Source organism: Grampus griseus, assembly GCF_964374135.1.
Source record: "Grampus griseus genome assembly, chromosome: 7".
Taxonomy (NCBI): domain Eukaryota; kingdom Metazoa; phylum Chordata; class Mammalia; order Artiodactyla; family Delphinidae; genus Grampus; species Grampus griseus.
Window position 1 is genome coordinate 13,856,631 of NC_139001.1, and position 16,358 is coordinate 13,872,988.

Below are 16,358 nucleotides of genomic sequence, written 5' to 3' on the forward strand. Positions count from 1 at the left end.
AGTATGAATGAATGAATGGGCTGGATCCCATAGGATAAAACTGAGGTCAGAGCTGGCCTACCCTCCTAAGCAAAGTGGCCACACGGGGCGTTTCTTTTTAGTGCCCCATCCCTATCCCTCCCCAGATCCGTACACTGACTTGATCCTGTTCTGCTGACTGAGATCAGGACAGTTTGATGGACTTGCAGCGAAATAGGAGTGTGGAGATAGTGGCTGGGATTCCAGATGCGCATGGCTCATGGCAACAGCTGGCCGTGGTGATCTTTGGGTAAGAGCCTTTCTTTGGTGCCCGCTGTGCATTTTATTACGCTTGCTCCCAGCTGCCCTGGAGCATCTGGAAACGTACCTAGAATTTTCAAATTCTGATTTGAGTAGTTCTGTATTCCATTCCTTTGTGAAAATTAATACGAGAAGAGTATTTATTTATACCTTACAATGAACAGGAAGCTAGGTTAGACGGAAGTGGGAAATAATCACGGCAGGCGTTTTTTTGGGGGGTGGGACTGGGGTGAATAGTTTTGATTGGCTGAGCGGCAGCCATGTCCCTGCTGACCTGCACAGATCACCAGGGGAGCACCTGTGCCCCCAAATCAGTTCTGGGCTGGTAAACTGACTTTTCAGTTTCCCTGAGTTTTGCCCAATACCAATTCTTTTTTTTTTTTTTTTTTTTTTTTTTTTGCGGTACACGGGCCTCTCACTGTTGCGGCCTCTCCCGTTGCGGAGCACAGGCTCCAGATGCGCAGGCTCAGCGGCCATGGCTCACGGGCCCAGCCGCTCCGCGGCATGTGGGATCTTCCCGGACCGGGGCACGAACCCATATCCCCTGCATCGGCAGGCGGACTCTCAACCACTGCGCCACCAGGGAAGCCCCCCAATACCAATTCTTATGTTAGCTCTTCCTCCTGGAATATGTCTCTTCCTTTTCAAGATTTTGGTTTCTGCTTTTACTCTATAAAGTTGTCATCATTTCAGTTCATGCCTTTTATGGTAAGGACACTCCAAACTTGTGTGGATGGGAGTGGAGGATAAGTATAAAGAGAAGAGAATGGGAAATCTAATCTGAGCTGTCAATAACATACTGATTTTTTTATTTTTCCACATCAGGCTTGGTTGCTCTAATATTACCAGTCAACTAACGTCATAAAACAAAATCATCAGAGATTACTTACCAAGGATCATTGCAGCAAGTTGTGGTCCCCGTTTTCTCTGGCTTCCTAACCAAACTGGTTTAGTGTTGGATCCCACAGAGCGGGGGGGGTGGTTTCACTCTGGTCTTTAGCACCATCGTAACTATATTGTTACTTTTCTGCAGTCAGATTTCATCCTTTCATAAAATGTGTTTTGTTTATTTTCTGAGTACCTCACTGGAATGGGGCAAGGGGAGAAGAATTTCTGCCTGTTTTTTTGTTTGGGTTTTTTTTGTTTTTTTGTTTGTTTTGTTTTTTTTTTACATCTGTGTTCTCATCACCTAGAACGATACCTGGCACATAGGAGAAGCACAATAAATAGTGAATGTAGTAGGTGCCCAATAGAGAGTCACTGAATGAATGAAGATATGGATTTTTAAGTTAAGAAAAAAGAAGCAAATGCAATTACAGAAACTTTGAAAAGGTAAAAACTTTCTGAAATTTCTGAAGAGTGAGGATTTTCGCAACAATAAAAGATTTTGCAGGTTCATAGCAAAAGGCCTTCACACCATCCTCCTGCCTCATTATGTGTTCAGTTTCAAGTTAGCCGTCCAGCTGTGCACAAGGCCCATGAAATCCAATGAATGAGTCGGCAGTAAGTGGAATAGAAAATACGTTTTTTTGCTTTTTGATATAGTAGATGATTTCTCACCATGGTGACACCTGAACCCTACATACTAGAAACTTTTTCTTTGGCAACTGAAATATTTGATTAATTTATAGGCTGTCCTTCCATGATCATTTAGGAATTTAGTATAACGAAAAAGCCTGTATTTAATAGTTCCCCAAATTTCTCAAAAGTATTTCATAAGCAATTTTTATTTTGGCATATGATAATTCAAGGCAATTCATATCCTTTAAAAAAAATTGTTAGAGGTGGCTGGTGCCAATATTGAGAAGAAAAACAGGAACCCCTTGTTCTAAATTAGCATCTTCTTTCGTGCTGGAAAGTCAGCATTAGAGCTTGTGGGATTTACTACCCGAGAGGAAAAATGTCTCTTCTGACTTCATTCATTTCATTATTTTAATACAGGTGGAACTTGAGAGTGATTCTGTTGAGCCAGTTAAGCAGTATTCTTGGTCTCCCAATGCTTTATCATAATACCAGGCAAATCGGTGGTGTTAGTAAATGTTTTTTGAACTGAACCAAATTTATCGAGCATTCCTAGGTGCATGCCACCATGCTAGGCATTGTGCAGAGTAGAGCAGGCTGGTAAGGCAGCATTTCTGCCGCTTGTAGGTTTACAATCTCTCTAAGGAGATATTACTACCAATGAAATGACCAGGAAGTGGTCAAGTAGAATGAAAACGTGCCAACTACTTATGGTGTCGAGTTGCTTAGTGCTCTGCTCTGGACCATCTCTCTATATTCACTCCCTTGGCAATCTCACTCAGGGCTTCCTCTTTTTTTAAAAAAAATTTATTTTATTTATTTATTATTTTTGGTTGTGTTGGGTCTTCATTGCTGCACGCGGTCTTTCTCTAGTGGCGGTGAGCGGGGCTACTCTTCATTGCGGTGTGCAGGCTTCTCGTTGCAGTGGCTTCTCTTGTTGTGGAACACGGGCTCTAGGCGCGTGGGTTTCAGTAGCTGCGGCACACAGGCTCAGTAGTTGTGGCTTGCGGGCTCTAGAGCGCAGACTCAGTAGTTGTGGTGCATAGACTCAGTTGCTCCGCGGCATGTGGGATCTCCCGGACCAGGACGCGAGCCCGTGTCGCCTGCATTGGCAGGCAGATTATTAACCACTGTGCCATCAGGGAGGGGCTGCTTCTTTTAAGTAAAATTATTTTATTTTATTAGAACAAGTAAGATAGTCAAAAATAGTCAGATTTCACTTACAGCTTTTAACGGCTTTAAATACCATCGATATGCTGCTGACTCTCAAATGTGTCTTCCACCCAAACCCCTCCCACTTGCATCTCAAACTCACAGCCTAGACCCAACCTGCTCCTTGACCAGACACTGTCCTCCTGGGAAATGACATCACTGTGTGCCCAGCTGTTCAAGCCAGAAACCTGGACTGTTTCATTCCCCCTCCCTCATCCTCCTTATCCAGTTTACTCCAAGCCTTGCTGGCCCCCACCTCTTCTACCTCCCAGATAATCCCATGGGTTTTTCTCACCTCTGCTGTCTCCATCACTGCACTGTAGCTGCCTCCTAACTGGTCTTCTGACCCCACCCATTCTCCTCAGCGGTTACTGCCAAAAACCTACAACAGATTATATTGCTTATTTGAAATTCTTCACTAGAATCTACATGTGGGATAAAATTGCATAGAACCATGCGTGTGTACAAATGAATGAATGCATGTAAAAGAATCTGTAAAGCTGATCGCCATTGATCACACTTACATTTTCTTCCAGTTCTTTCTATGAATATTTCTTTACCCAAATTAGAAACATACTATACATGAAATATTATACCCTGGCTTTAAAATTTTAACATTAACATAAGCAGTTTTACATCAGTAGATACTTTTTGAAAAAAGCTGTTTAAATGATAATGCCCTGATTTACTTCACTTTGCTCCTATCCTGTGGTGCACTGCAATTTATATTATCCAACTCAAAATATAGGCTATTTTGTTCCACTTTCATAGATTTGCAATGTGGTGAATATCTCTGTCCACAAATGTTTGTCAGAGTTTCTAATATTGGCTTAGAATAGGTTTTTAGAAGGAGGATTACCGGGTCAAATTCACATTTTTAAAGCTCTTGATAATATACAGCCTGGTTGTTTTCCGAAAAAAAAGTTTTCCCCTTGTTACTCCTTTATTACAGAGCCACTGGGGCATTTTACTTTATTCTAGACTTAAACTGATAGGACCCAGGCCCATGTTGCATCCTTTCCAAGAGATGTATTACTCAGGTACCAGAAGGCCTCACACTGGGGTGGTCTTGCATGAGAAATGATCTCAGTGCGTGGACACCCCAGCCAGTATTATCCTGAGTCCCCTGCACATTTACCTCCTCATTATTCTAGGGGAGAAATGTTAGTATTCGGGTCTGGTTTCCTGAGCTTTAAGTTGGAGAGAAAAGTGGAGGAAGTGGGTTAGTTTAAATTCCCAGAGCATTCCTTTGCATCAGTGAAAAGTTACAATGTTTGAATAGATACCTGTATTTCAGCGGGTCCCATGGTGCCTGAAGAATTTTGGGCATGATTAAAAGAGTTGAAAGGAAGCAGTGTCAAAAGACCTAGAAAATCTAGTGTGCCGAGAATGAAAACAGGATTTCAAGCCTTTGAATTCCACCAAACCATTCACAGCTGTGCCTCCTGTCAGATTTGGGCCATTGGGTAAACATCTTTGGAAGAGAGCGTTTGACCTTTAAGAGAAAACTTTTTTGAACCTGAAGGAAAATGAACAACGGCAGTGACAATAGGCTGACCCTGATGAGTTTCTTGGAAATTAGTTATTTTTATTCTTAATGAGGTAAAACATGACTGCTCTGGGTAAAATGAGTATTTTTGGCTCTTCCATCTGTGTCTCAAGTACTAAGTTCCAAAATTGTGTTGACCGAACACAGTGAGGATTTTTTCACAGTTTTGATTGTGGTGATTACCAACAAGTAAACAACGTCTTTGTGTGTGTGTGTGTGTGTGTGTGTGTGTGTACGTGTACACAGAGAGAGCGCTGATGTAGAATTATATATTCTGTAGACCAGGGAATCCAATATATCCAGGTAGGTTGGAAGTTTCTGCTCAGACTTCTACTCTTTTTTTTTTTTTTTTTTTTTTGGCGGTACGCGCGCCTTTCACTGTTGTGGCCTCTCCCGTTGCGGAGCACAGGCTCCAGACGCGCAGGCTCAGCGGCCATGGCTCACCGACCCAGCCGCCCCGCGGCATGTGGGATCCTCCCGGACCGGGGCACGAACCCATGTCCCCTGCATCGGCAGGCGGACTCTCAACCACTGCGCCACCAGGGAAGCCCTCTGCTCACACTTCTTAAGAGCCTACATGGTGACTGATGAGGAGTCCCAGTAACCCCAGAACAACAAACTTGGCATAAATATTCCTGTCTTCAAAGCAGCAGTTCTAGTGAAGTTAAATTCCTCTAACTCTGTATTTCCTGTTGTTCCAGAGCTTACGTGGCTAACAGAGGTACGAATCACTGTGCATGTGTCATGCTTTCCTTTGAAGGAATGCTAGGGTGTTAACTAATTACTAGGCAAATGGACAATTATTTCTGAGAGGTTTTTTTCAGCATGTTTGTTGATACAATGACTAGGCTATTTATAGTAATCTTTTCAAGCAGTTTCTGAGTCTTTCTCTGCAACAGCAAATAGATAAAATTAATAGAGATGGTACAGCAAGGTGTTGTGATGCTAGCTCTTTTGGTAAGAATGTGGTGCTAATGAGGGCATGATCCCCTGAAGATCAGAAAAACAATTTCATTGGTGCCAACAGAGAAGTCTCACCCTCACCAGCTATCTCAGCTTGGGGCTATTCATCATGAGAGGAGCTGGGTCAAGGGGAGAGGATGGTCCAGGGCGAGAATGGTTAAGAATCTGCCTGCCAATGCAGGGGACACGGGTTCAATCCCTGGTCCAGGAAGATCCCACATGCCTCGGAGCAACTAAGCCCGTGTGCCACAACTACTGAACCTGTGCCCTAGAGCCTGCATGCCGCAACTACTGACCCCACGTGCCACAACTACTGAAGGCCGTGTGCCTAGAGCCCATGCTCTGCAACAAGAGAAGCCACCACAATGAGAAGCCTGTGCACTGCAACGAAGAGTAGCCACTGCTCACCGCAACTAGAGAAAGCCCGTGCACAGCAACGAAGACACAACGTAGCCAAAAAAATTAAAAAAAAAAAAACACCATAAAATTTTATGTTTATAAAGTTAGTAATCTTCCTTTTAGAGGATCTTAACTAACACTCAAATGTAAAATGCTTCATTTCTTTTAAGGAATTTAAAAGAAATACAGCTTCCGCAGTACTAAATAGAAATAGATGGACATGATAAACCAATTCAAAGGATTGTCTAAAGGATGGTTATTCTCCTCTTCTACGGGAATCTCAAGGTCTTTTTGTCTTGGGTGGCCAATGAGTACAGTAGAAACTAGCTGATTTATTTCATCTATTACTTTTACTTGAATATTTTAAAGTTCTTGTAGTATCATGACATCTCTCCCTTAAATATGGACTATGCATCTCCAAAAAGTAAGGACATTTCCCTACCTCACCATGAGACCTAACAAAATTAATAGTAATTCCTCAGCTGTACCTAATATTCATCTGCTTTCCCCCAAGTTTGCCCACTTGTCCCTAAATGTCACTTACCATTGGTTTATTTAAACCAGTCAAGGTCCACTTATTGCATCTGGTTATGTCCCTTAAGTTTCTTTTCATCTAGAACAGTCCTCTCCCTCTTCCCTCACTTCACTGACTTAATGAAGAAATAGCCAGCTATTTAGTAACGATTGCTCTCGTTTTATTAATTACTGAGCAAGAAGGCAACCACAAGGCTAACGTAATGAAACCAGATGTCTTCATTCCAGGATTGATATTTTTGATCTGGGGTTTACTGCTATTCCCCCTCAAGAGCAAAGGAAGCAAAAACCAAAACAAAAACAAACCCTGACGTTGACTTGGATTTGACTAGCAGTTCTATGGCAGAATCCCTGTGGTTCGGTTCCATGAAACTCTGAGTCCATGGCGGCTAGTCACTGATTTGATGCCCAGGTACTGTGAATGCCCACTGTGGTTTTCTTCTACCCCTTTTGATTCTCAGGTCAGTTTTCAGACAGCCAACATCCTTTACCCGTGGGTTGCTTTTTGGAAGGTATGCAATCCCCTACCAGCTCTATAAAGTGTCTCCCTGGTAAGGAGACTATATTAAACGGAAAGATGTTTACTGATCTTCCCTTTTATTTGGTTACATCTTACATTCTTCTCTATCCTTTTCTCATATGGAAAAGAAAGCGCCCGTGACAGAATAGCAGTTGGTACTAGTATTCCCTCCAGTAACTTAATCTTAAACCTTACAGTGCACATGTATTAGGGATGTGGGGAAAGGGTCCTTTATTCACAATGAAAGGAAATTGCCACTTAAAAAATGACTCCTACAAGAAGTATTTAGAAAATGGTACCCACTCTTTTATTAGTATGGGTTAGAGGTTATCGTTTCTTACACCTGTGGACCAAAGTGCATCCTTTGGCTTGTGTTCTAGTTCCAGCTGAACCATATTAAACTGGGAGATCCAAGGAACCCACCCATTTTCCTTAGTCTTATATTCTCAATCTAAAAATCAGGAGTTTGCACTAGACTTCTAAGCTCCCATCTAGCTGTTGAGCTCGATGACCTCATCACGTGAATAGTAACTTTAATTTTCCCATTTCATCTCTCCCTTCCTCCCATAAATAACCTCTTCCGACAGGCACTTGCCTCTGAGTGTGTTGGGAGCCTCTGTAATGGTTTGGGAGCCATGAGTCAAGAGGTCCCGTTCTTACTTTCAGGTATGACTTTGCAGGTCAGGTATGATGTGTTTATTACTAAACAGGTAATCTCTTGTCTAGTTTTTCACGCTGTAGGTTTCCTACATATGGAAACTACTCACCTTTTTAATTAAGAGCAGTGAACCCAAATATATTTATGTTAAAATGTGTGTTATCATGGGGTTGCCTAGAATTGGTTGCATTAAAAATATACGGAGCTAGCAAATATGCCGGGACTGAATAGTCCCAACTGATAATGCAGCGTACACAGTGTCTGAGCTAAAAAAAAAATGCATTATTGGGCATCGACCTTGTGCCAGGCACATGAAGACTCGTTTTCTCACTAATCCCCACAGTGACCAAGGACAGAGCTGGCCTGTTTGGGGAATCGACAAAGAAACAATTTTGCGCACAACAGAGCAAGGATTCCAACCCAGGTCTTCCCCAGCCTCAGACCAGTTCTCTTCCCCGTGTTGCAACTCAACTTTTTAAGTTGTGTATTTGAGCAATATTATTGTTTATACTTAGATTGCGTGTAATTCAAGAGCCATTCTCATTTTTCTCGTGTGTTATGCTACAGAATAGATACCACAGACACATTTAGAAACCTTTTCAGAATGATTCATATTGGGAGAAAAATCCAGCCACAAGATATTTGTATCAGGTAGCCATAGAAACCGCAACTTCAATTTGTGTCTTACAAAAGTTCTTTTATGAAGTTGAATAGACCCAAATTCCTGCTTCGTGGTTTAACAACCGATTGGTTATTAATGTGTACGGCTATTTCCCCATCTCTTCTATTTTTGCTGTCTGGTTGGCACAGCCGTGGCCTTTGGCAGCAGCTGGGATATAAATATAAAGTGGGAACTGAGGCGCATTGGGAGTGGAAGAACAGCTGACAGAGCACAGCAAAGCCCCGAGCTCTGCAGGGCCGACCGACCGGCCCAGGCAGGTTGGTTTCGGTCTGATTGACTTGTCGGCTTCGTGCTGAGCGAGCTTTCATGGTTTAAAGGTTGGCATAGGAAGCGGTGTTTCTTGCCCTGAGAATATCCATCTCTGTTTGTGATCTATGTGGTAATGAAGGCCAGACCTTTGGATGGAGCCCCATCTGTGGCAGAATTTGAGGCGTGGTGTTATATGCCCCCTTCTAGCTTATTTTTCAAGGTGCGCATTATATGTTAGGAAAATGTTTAAAAGCTGTTTATGGTTCAAAGTCAGTTGGTGTCATCCTTACTAATTTACAGATGTGTCACTTCATGAATGTAAGTCCTTGTGTTGGAAAGGTACTTGTCTAAAACGCAGGTGAGAGTTTATAACATTTATGTTTCCTTTTGCAAAGACTGGCAGGGTTTTGTTGTTGTATTACTTTGTTTCTTTTGGGTTGTTTCTTAAGCTTCTAATGACAAAGATTGCTATTGCTTATTAATTATAGTTTACCTATAACGCAAAGTGTTGACAAATAGGTAGCATTTTTCCATTTGGGGAATAGAAATCATGTGCATGTATCAAGTGGAAAATTTGTCACATATATTCAGCTAACAGCTAACAGCTTTCTGCAGCAAACGTTTATGAAGTGCTCACAGGTGTCAGGCTTTGTGACAGTGACACAATGGAAGGTTGTATAGATGTGATCTCAGCCCTCCAAGAGCACATAGCTATTTTCCCTAGTTCAGTGAACCCAAAATTTTCTAGAAAATTATTACTATTGTAACAGAAAACGAAGACACCAAATAATTAAAAGTTGTTTTGGCTTTACATATTCAGATATCATATGACTAAAACGTCTATGCTCTTGTGTTTTTCCATCTGTTTCTCAGTTTTCTCATCTGTAAAATGGGCATAATCATAGAACCTACCTCATAAGGTTGTTGTGAGGATTAAACTAGTTAATAGATCCAATGTTTAGAACAGTGCCTGGCACACAGTAAGTGTTCAGTAAGTATTAGAGTTATTATTATTTGTCCAACGATTGTCTGGACTTTCTTCTTTCCTGGGTTGCTAGGAACGTTTTGAATCATATGACATTTTTCTAGAACTCATAATCAAAACTTCCCAGCCACACCCAGCTAAACCTGCTCTTCCTGCAGAATTTCGTATCTTAGCACATGGCACCACCAGCTACATGAGCCAGTCCTTCATGCCACCATGCTCCTGCCTACCACAGGGTCTTTGCACGTGCCGGTCCTTGTCTTAGAATATCGTTCCCACTTCTCCCAGGTAATGGCGGTTCCTTTTCAAGATCGCAGCTTCCTTCTGCTGAGATGGCCTGTTTGAGCTCCCCAAACAGAGCAAATATTCTACACCACTCATTTGAGGTACCATTGTACATCTCACTGAGTGATTATTTGATCAATGTCTGTCTCTCCACCAGAATATAAGCTCCATGAGATCCAGGGCAGTATTAATTTTTGTTAATCTTTTGTATCCCCAGCTTCTAGCCCTGAATTACATGATAGGTGCTTGGTAAACATTTGTTGAAAGAATGGATTAGAAGGCTGTAGTTCATGTATTATTTATTATTTCATTCCAAAAATAATACATGGTATTTGTAATAAATAGGAGTAGTATAGAAATGCATGAAGAAATGAAGTAAGGAAAGAAATGCTCCTTTACCTTATAATCTCATCTCCCAGAAGTGTCCTCTATTGACACTCTTATACAAACTTGGTGTATATCCTTCTAGACGTTTTTCCTGTGTTTACCAATCATACACACATACACATATGCATATATATAGTTCTTATAGGAAAATAGAATCTTATGCAACATATGCTTTTGTTTTGTTTTATATGATACTGGAGCTATCTTTCTAGGTCGGTACATAATAGAGCTCCCTCATTAAAATGATTATGAAATACTTCAGAAAGGTCTAGAACAATACAATGAGCACACCTGTACCCACTACCCAGCTTGATAAATAAAGATTATCAATACATTGAACAGATCCCCCACCTTGCTATCTTGAATTTTGTGTTTCTCATTCCCATGCATTTCTTTACTCTTCACCTAACTAGGTTTATATCTATAACCATTGGAGAGTCTTTGCCTATTTCCAAATTTTATATTAATGGTATAATTCTATATGTGTTTTCTGCAACTTACTTTTTTCACTCAAATTTATGTTTGTGAGATTCATTCAAACTAAAGTGGGTAGTTCAGGTTCATTCACTTCCCTTGATATAGCATATTCCACTGCAAGAATGTGATATAAATAGTTACCTATTCTTCTATTAGTGTGCATTTAGTTGGTTCCCTCTCCCCCACTACTTTTTTTAGTATTTCAATCAATGCAGCTATAAAACATTCTTGAATTTGCCTGCTTTTGTGCATATGTGAGAGAATTTCTCCACAGGTTATACCTGGGAGGGGAAATGCTGAAGTATAGGGTATGTAGATCTTCAACCTTACTAGACGGCGCCAATCTACCTCTCCCAAGTTCTTTCATTATTTTTTAAAGCTGCATAGTATTCCATGAAAATAACGTACGCTCATTTATTTATCCATTCCTTTTGCTAGATATCCATTTGCAATATCCTATAATACCCATCTGCTGGATATTATTTGGGGGGTTAAAACAATATTAAATATAAAATATTTCATGTTGAGATGATTCTACTAGCAGAGCACTTGAGAGCTTGGAAGGCCCTCCGGGGTATTTTAAGTTCATTTGATCCATTCCGTGGAGTCAGGTCAATTATTACCATTGCTATTTTTATCTTCAATGGATAATGAAACCAAACCGGAGGTATTAGGAATCTCAGGTCCTCGCTGGGTGGGCAGCAGAGCCAGGTGGAGTGGCTCACATCCTTGGTTCACAGCTTGTTCCATTCTACTTCTCCGCCTTCTTACACAGTGCAAAGAAAAAAATGTTGCCCACTATTCCAGTTCTACAAGGATCAAGCCATTAGCCACTTCAGTCATTGCACCCTGAGGCGAATTCAGGATGGAGAAAAACAGGATGCATTCTGTGCTTTGGATATACTGGCCCCTAGATAAGATATCTATCTAAGGAAAAATTTCAATGACCCTAGATTCTTGCATCTTCCCGTACATAGAAAAGCACTAACAACAGTAACTGGAAACGGCTGTTCTTTGTGACTAGCAGTCATCATTTCACGCTTGACTACGTGTTTTTCCCAGCAAAAGGGTTCATCTGCATCCTGGCTCCTGCCTTACCTCTTCAGTGTAGTTCCTCAAAGCTACCTGAGAGTCTGTCTCCTGGGCAATAGTCCTCAGTAAGGTCCCGAATAAAACTTTACTCACAACTTGTACGTTGTGCGATTTTAGTGCTGTCGACAACAGCTACTGAGTGGTTCAGCTGGTAACTATAACTGGTCAGAGCATTGGAAACAATGTGAGAAACGAAGGCCGCCATAAAGACGGAGGAGGAAACACGCCTCCTTTGTTGCACCTGTGAAAACTGCAGAGTATCAGCTCACAGGCTGTGCTGCTGGGCTGCATTGTCCTGGGAAAAGGGAAACAGATGGCAATTTAATAGGAAGCTGATAGCATTGTTCGGGGTTGGGCAGGGGCTCTCTGGGGAACTAGGAGAGAAGCTTTCAGCTAAGAGCCACAGCAGCCTGGAGAAGGAACTTCTGTGGCCACTTCCTGCCACCTCTGCCCTAGGAGGAGCCCGAGGGGACAGGAGTCATAGGTCTCCATGGTCTGCCTGCGGCTGTTTCTGCCAGAACTCCCTTGAGAAGCCAGAAGTTATGACCCCAGGGTAGAGGCGTGTGTATGTGCGTGTGCATGTGCGTGTGTGTGTGTGTGTGTGTGTGTGTTGGAAGAAGGGCTGGCCAGATGGTGAAAGCTGAGTATATAAATGGCATCAGAGCGGGAATGCTGAGGATGGGGAAACACGTTAACCAGATGTGCTTAGGGCACGGGACACAATGTGCCTAATGCCCGCCCCTCATTTCTCCCTTTTTCTTTTTTATATGCTGGCACATGTCCTGAACTTGAATGGCTCTGACCTGAATAGCTGCAGCTGCTGTGCACAGCTTCTCTTAGGAGTGGTGGGGAAGCATGGTTTAAAAACCAGAAACCCAGGCTCTGCCACTAACCAGCTATGTGATGCCGGGAAAGTCCCTTTGCTTCCCGGCGACGCTTATCCTTTAGGAAATGCCAAGATTCCTCCTTCGCTGCAGATCCACCTTGTGCCTACTCTGCAGGTCTGGGGTTGTAGGCTGCTATCGGGGGTTTAAAAGTAAGCAAGATATGATCCCTTCCCGGCACCTTTTCTCCAGCTCCTGCCCAGGTTCTGAATGTCTAGCTCCTGGTTAGCAACCAGGTATCAGACAACGAATCAGAATTAAGGTTGTTCTGGGAACGAGGAAAACAGGATTGAATGGCTCTGAGGTCTGCTTGGTGCTTCTTTTGAGTTTCCTCCGTTGAGAAGGTCGAGTGAGTCACAAATGCTGTTCTTTGACACTGAGCATCGTGGTCTGCCCAGCCAACGCCACCTCCTGAAATCCTCGTAACCCAAGACACAGACACCCACGCTGGGTTTGGATGACACGCCCACTCTTCAATTCTCTCTGGATGCCACTTACATGCCGCATGTCCCTCGATCTGGGCACTCCGGAGTCCCATCCTCTTCTCTCCTTTCCTATCCTCGTTGTGTATTCTCCAGCTGGATCATCAGGTGAAGTCCCACGGTTACCCAAAGACCAATGGTTCCCCGCCCATATTCTCTGGTCTGTGGCTCTCCTCTAAGTTCCATTTTAAATGACTACCTGCCATCTCGACTTGGATGACCTGCAGGCGTTGACACTCACCGTGTCCAAACCGCACCCCTCGACCTCACTCCCAGCAGCTTCCTTCCTCCAGCGTTTCCTATTTGATGGCCGACAGCCTCACCTGTAAGCACCATGCTGGGAGGATCCTTGGACCCATCGCTGGGTCCTTCTTCAAGTCAACTCTTTTGGGGTTCTGTTCCTGGTAGAAGAAAATCCAGAGCCTTTACGGTGACCTGAGAAGCCTGGCTGCCTTTCCAGCTTTTTACCCCCTTCTTTGTTCCCACCTGGCAGCCACCTTGAGTTCAGCCTGTGGGTCCCAGGGCCCTCACTCTTGTCCTGATGGGGACAAGGGGGGGACTTTGTCCCCATCAGCTTCCTGTGCCTGGAATCCCTCCTTCTTCCCCACATCCAGTCTCCTTACCTGCCTGACTCCTTTCTTCTCACCTTCCAGAACTTCAAATAGCATCTCCTTTCCTTGGGCTTCCTTGGCCCTCTCATCTAGGTTGGTGGCTCCTCCTAGGGGTTTCCATGGTATCCTGCAGTGACCTTGATCCCTGATGACATAATTGAAGGTGCTCTTCCAAAGCGAGACTTGGTGATTATCTCTCCTCTGCTCCGGGCACAGTGGCTGGCTCTCAGCATGTGGGATAAATAAACACATTTTATAAAGGGGGAAAGAAACTCTTTCTCAAAGTTTTCTTGGGGTGTGGGTAGGATCTCAGGGTTTGAATGTATCCCCGTACATTTCTGAGATTTGCCGCAGGGAAAAATCCTGAAGGATGTCCGCAGGTTCCAACAAATCCTCCTAACTAGCTGATTTCTTAGATTTCCCGGTGCTTCCTGTCACCAGCTTCTCCACTTCGCTGTGAGGAGTTGACCAGTTGGGGACTGTCCAGGAGTTGGTGACTGACAGATACCTGGGCATCTTTTGCCAAGTTTCAGGGAAAAAACAAGGTAGAGAATCGAGTGTCAGCTGTCCAGGTACTGGGCGGCAAAGCCGATGACTTCCCCTAATATATTCATCTGTGCTTTCAACAGAGGCAGTGTGCAAAAATGCAGAGCGCCGTGGAGCCCAGCTGAGGATGTGGCCGTTGCCGTGGGTGGAGGGGTCTGTGAGGAACGGAGGCCGTCACTGAAGGTGAGGTTGGGAGGTCAATATTTCAGGTTCTTGGAGAAATAACTGCAGAGGCAGTCAGTCAGAAAGGGGTGTCGTTGTGCCCCCCTGTCCCGTGCCCCGGTTTCTTGGCATTTAGGCAGGCATCAGATTAACGAAATCTTTTCGGTCCTCACAGAATTGACAACCTCACAAGGAAAAAGAATGTTTTCGCACTGGATGGAAGATTTACAACAACATCAAAAAGCAAAACCTTTTCTATATGAGGGCATAAGCACTTGCCTTCTACACAATGTTGCGAGTTAATATCTTTGTCTCACGGGTATAATTTTTCTCCTCAATCTTTACAGCTATTTCCAGAATTGCAAAGACTGTTTTCAAAAACTGTGTCTAAAGTCTCAAATGCCCGAGTCATCTCCATGTGTGGATGGACAGGGGAGAGGTGAGGGGAGTCATACTGGGGGATGAAAAAGTTATTGCCTTTCAAACGCCAGTGTGTAACCTATATCAAATTTTTTAAAAAGCTTCAGAACTATAATGCCATTAAAAAAAAAAAACTTGAATGATGCTGGGAAAGTTGAAGCAAAATGAATTTAATTACTGAATCACTGGTGGTAATTAAAAAACAACTTACCTGTAATAAACTATATTTATAGATTTTTCAAAGGTATAGGACTTATGAAACGCAAATGATTAGAAGTGTAGGTTAGATTTAGAAAGGAAATCCGAATAGAAATGATTCCCTTCCACGGATAACAATATTTGATGTTAAATTTGGTTCTTTTACTACTCAAGCAATCAACATATATAAAATAAAGTTAGAGTAAACTATATTTTTCATCACAAAAGTGGCTTTTAATTTGTAAAACATCAAGTCACACCATGTTCTACTACAAACATTAATAAATTGCTTATGTTATGAATTATGTTTAGAAAAATGTGCTTGTCCACGTTTTCAGAAGCTGAGCTATCAGAGTAGCAAATGATTTTTAAATGGATATTTAGAACACATTAGGGTGAGTGTTATGTTTAGAGCTTGGGTATTCTTTCCGAAGATTATCCAGTTTAAGATTCAACAGCACACACGATCTCTGGGAAATGTGTGTCCTCAACAAGAGCCTGCTTGGGCATCCTTTCCTTATACTTAGGAAGAAAAATCCGGTCTGGGACATCCGGGTCCCAGAGAGGCACCTCCTCTGTGGTTCACAGGGAGACCACGCAGTTCCTGGGTCCAAATCTTCCCTCGGTCACTTTTTCACTGCAAGATCTTGGCAAGTTACTTAGCTTTTCTGTGCCTCAGTTTCTTCCTCAGTAATTTGGGGATAATAGTCCCCAAAATACATTTGCTGGAGGATTAAATCAGTTTATGTAAAGCTCTGGAACAGTTTATGATGGACACGTAGTAAATCTTCAATAGACATGAACAATGATTATTATTGACGTTGGAAAGCTCACACTCTTTCTAAAGGTTTGGCATGAATCAATGTCTTTTGAGTACACTCAGACTCTGCAGCAGAGCGAAGCATTTTCAGTGAACAGTCAAAATTATTTAGATAAAGTAACTTCTCTTCAATGCCTTGGCATCAACTGTTCAAAAATAAAATAAAAAGACAAAGGGGAAAAATTCCTGGCAAAGAGACAAGTTTTGAGAATTGTTTTAAAGCAGTCATTGTATTCAGGTGGCTTACTATAAACAGGGAGGGAGGTAAGGAGGAAATCAGAGCCCATTGTGGGTCCATAAAATGGATGTCTTTTCAGCTAAACAGATTGCTATCAGCCTCACAGAGCCGACTCATGTTCCTTTTTGCCTGGTCATTTCCTTTACTGAGTGTCTGTAAGAACCACCCACTCGGGTGTTTCTCAGGATTATAGGTTTTTTAGGTC